This window comes from Pinus tabuliformis, chromosome 1_1 (genome assembly GCF_031772625.1).
Source record: "Pinus tabuliformis cultivar Carrire ecotype Pingquan chromosome 1_1, CPIR1, whole genome shotgun sequence".
Classification (NCBI taxonomy): Eukaryota; Viridiplantae; Streptophyta; class Pinopsida; order Pinales; family Pinaceae; genus Pinus; species Pinus tabuliformis.
In genome coordinates, this window is record NC_142297.1 from 273,336,841 (window position 1) to 273,341,364 (window position 4,524).

A 4,524-nucleotide genomic window follows, 5' to 3' on the forward strand; every position below is an offset into this window, starting at 1 on the left:
ATTTCTTATCAACAACTTGGCCTGTTGATACAAGAGAATCATCCTTTAATTCATGATCTCCATCTCTCTTTGAACCTTTGACCAATATATCCTCTAGGGAAATCATCTTGACATCACATGTAGACTGTATATCTATATCATAGATGGACTACAACTCATGCCATATCTCTTTGGAAGTCTCAAAACAAATTACTTTTTCAATATATAACTTGGAAAAACCTCTCATGATTTCCTCCTTGGCTTGTTTATCAAACTTATCATCTATTACTCCATTCTCCATGGATAACCATACATCCAAATCAAGAGCTTGCAAGTAGATTCTCATCCTTCCCTTCTAAGTTATATAATTTGAGTCATTGAAAACTGGAACTCCATCTAAGGTAATCTAGTCCTGGTTCTCCATGATCCTTGATCTTCCTTCTAGCTATTAAAATGATCTTGAAGGATCCTGGGGCGTTGATACCAATTATTAAAAACAATGGAAACTATGACATTACTTGGGGGGGTGAATAAGTAATGTGACCAAATTATACAATTCTTCACAAATCATACTTTTCAATTAATTTAACAATTATTTATGGATAAAAGATAGAACTAAACATATCATAATCATCATCATGCACATGAGCAACATATACATAAGGCACCAATCTACTTTTTATTTCTTTGGAAAATACAGGCTTCAACTTGATTACATCATTGCCGAACAAGCTACTACTTGTAATTTTATCAACTTCTATTGAAAGGAACTTCTATCCCTACTCGTTAATCAGTTTTCACTGAAAGTGACTGCTACCATTGCTTGTTTATCAACCTTTACTAAAAGGAACTCGTTTCCCTACTCCTTTATCAACATCTGCTGAAAATGACTCTTTTCCCTACTCATTTATCAGCCTATGTTGAAAGTGACTCTTGCCCCTGCTCATTTATCAACTTCTGCTAAAAGGGACTCTTGTCCCTACTCGTTTATCAACCTCTGTTTAAAGGGACTCTTACCCTTGAAATACAATCTACCACTTGCTGGCCCTATTGATCCATATTTCATCCATTTTCAAACTAGAACCAATAAACCATTTTCCTTCATAAAAAATATTTTTTTCAACTTCAACTTCTCACCAAAACCACCTTACAAACACCTTAAGAAATCTTTGATTACTGAACAAATCACCAACTATTCTAGCAACAATAATCACCAATCACTAATTCATTCTTTTCCTTCTAAAAAACTAATATTGGTCTCTGGTTCACCTCTGATGCATACCAACACAATGCATCTCGTTGCACCAACAACCCATTTCTCTCCTACTCGAATTGTGCTTTAAATTTGTGCGTTTTAAAATTAGGTTCTTTTCCTTTGGCTTCCTTTAGGTCTTCCTCTATGCGTAAAATATACTTTTGCCTTTCATCTGCTTTAACTAACTCTTTTGCATGTCATATGTAGGTCTTCAAACACTTCTCAGTTGTTTAAAAGTCAATCCCTAAGCTAAATTGATTAAATCTTCTCCGAACAATCAATTATGGACTGATATTTTGGATAATAATGTTTTGTTATCTTGCACTTGAATGCTTGCATGATTATTTATTTTTACTTTTTCTTGTTCACTTGAGTCTTCTAAATCTTCTCTTCAAGTTATCAAACTCTTCTTACCTATTTCTGCTGGAAAATTTGACCTTAACTGCCTAGTTTTTATATTCTAGAATTGTTACAGGATTTAGCAAAGGTCTTCTAATTCTGATGAAATCCCCATGTGCTTTATATATTGGCCCTTTTCCCCATAAGGCCAAGGGCTATGACCTCGACCTTAAAACCATGATCTCTTAGCTATAAAATCCATGGGCCCATTGCACCTTTAGGCCCCAAGGTGATCCGGATTTAAACGGGAACGCAATAGATTACAGAGATAACCATAAATACAGAGATGCGATAACCATAAATACAGAGATGCAGCGGAAATAATACTTCATTAATGGAAAATACTGAAATATGCTTACAACCAGAAATGGAAATAAACCAGCTAGGGCAATGGTAGCTTATCTCTGAGAAGAGATGTGCGGCTACATGCCTCTGAACTGTTCCGAACTGTGTTACAATGAGGCTCGAAGGCCTATTTATTGTTGAGAAACAATGGAAAACCCTTCACATCCTGAAACCTAACCCTAGAAGATGAAACGCCAAATTGTGGGCCCCGTTTGGGTAAATTGGTACATCAATTTCCCGGGGTCGTAACTTTGGCATACGATCTCCGTTTGACGCGTACAATAGCTCGTTAGAAAGATCTATCCGAGCACTACCACTTTGGGAAGGGCAACATCGGTCTATAGACCCATGTTGCCCCCAGATTCCCAAAAAAACGTCGTTTAGGGCCTCAAAACGGCTCCGGAAGTTCAGGACCCGAAAAACTGCTAGAAATAGTAAGTTGTGCTACAATTAAGGAAACTGAAAAGACTGAAAGAGACAGTTGTGGGGGTCCAAATGGGTTGGTGGGTGGCCACCAACATCCACCTGGATCACAAGGGCTTATCTTCCTCCATGTCCTTGGTCTTTTCTACACACTAAAACAAAGTATTAGTGCTAAAACTTGGCCCCCGACTCCTTTTTCTCAATGCTCCTCTATTGCACACTTTTAAAACTTTTCGGTGTATGCCTTGCGAGATTACATATCTCATGGGGATCCCTTTCCTCTTCTCTCATTGGTCATCACTGCCAAACTGTTAGCCATCGTATTCTGGTGCCTGTCAACCTAGAGGTTCTCCCCTACTATCATAATTTACTTTTAGGGTCTAGAGATCCGGATGAGATTTCCTAGTGGTTCTTCCTTTTCGCTTCTCCCATTGGTCATCACTTCCTGATTGTTCATGCCAATGTATCCTGGCACCTGTCCTCTTGGATTTCTTCTCACACACTTTAATTTCGTTATGGGGTAAAGTGATCGCGATGAGTTGTCCTGGTGGGTCCACCTACTACACCTGTGCACCAATCATTTTCTAGTCAAGTTGATTTGTCTTTTATGTTTGCTGTGTCATCCTGACGCCCAGTCATCCCATAACCCTTCGTATGCACCGCTCAAATCCTTCTAGGATCAAACCTATGGGAGAACGTCATGCTCACGTAATTAGTGTTGCATGGTGCCATCTGAGTGGTGACACGTGTCACTGATATTTGTCCCACTAGGGCACCTAAAAAGCCAAAAAACACCTTCTACATGTCCACCTCCCACTGGACCACATCATGCTGACATCATCATCCACATGTCATTGTCACTTGTTTTCTTTTGTCTCGTTGTTGGTCCCCCATCACCTGCCAGCTATCCATCTATGTGATCACATTTCATGGTCATGGTCATGAAAATCCAATTGTGATTTGCATGTTCCCCTTGCATGATTCATGGTATTGAGGGGGGGAGGGTGGTGCAATCAATATCCATCGTTGATATTGCAATTGGTGGTATAGGCAAAGCACTTTGCACTACCTCCTCTACACATTAAATGTCAAGCTTCAAACCCATGCACAATTTCACCAATGCGTCGGTGAGGACATGTGGCACCCAATCTGCCAATGTACACACTCGATGTTTAACAATTGCCTTTACCAGTATTCTGCTAGATTTGGTTGTATACCAAAATAGACCTGCTCCAAAGCAGCTTCACTAATAATAGCTCTGCACATTTTGACTTTTGGGGTCCTTCCTTTGACTAGCAAAGTCTTTTGATCCAGGAGGCCATATTTTGACTTCCACATACCACTGGAAATGTCTTTGAGAGATATTTCCATTTAATTCGGTTCCACTTGATTTTGAAGTGATCTTCTATCAAGGAATTGACTTTAAAGTCTCTACACCATTTCACCAATTAGCTCCACCACCATTGTTCAGCAATATACTTGGAAACATGTGAGATTTGAATCACCTTTGCCAAACATGTGTTGATCTTCCTTCTTGTAGTATTCTTAGCTTTGACATTTCCATCAATGAAAACATCATTAATGCTTTGTCTTTTCCATCAATGACAACATCATTAATGATTTTCCTTTGCCACAAACAACAACATATTTCCAACATCTTACATAAGTATAAGAAATCCTAACATCACAACAAATCATTCTTCCACACACATTGAGATCCTCCTATAGTTGTTGAACAATCTTGCATACCTTATCATTTTTCATCTATTCTATCTTTACTTCTTTCACCCAGTCATATTGTGAAATGGAAATAACACATAATAAACATCTTCCTCTTTTCTTGAGAGTGCATCTACCACAATATTTTGTTTCCCCTTTTTGTAGATAGTTTTAAAGTCATAGCCTAGCATCTTTGTAACCGTTTTTTGTTTCTCTTCTAAATATATTCTTTATTGCAAGAAGTACTTCAAAATATCATGATATATTTTTACTTTGAAGTATCTTCCCATTAGTTATTGGCGCCATCTCTTCATTGCATGTAGTATGGATAACATTTATTTTTCATAGATGAGTTTGAGTAATTTATTTTCTTTAAGTTATTTACTTTCAAAGAAAATGAGCCT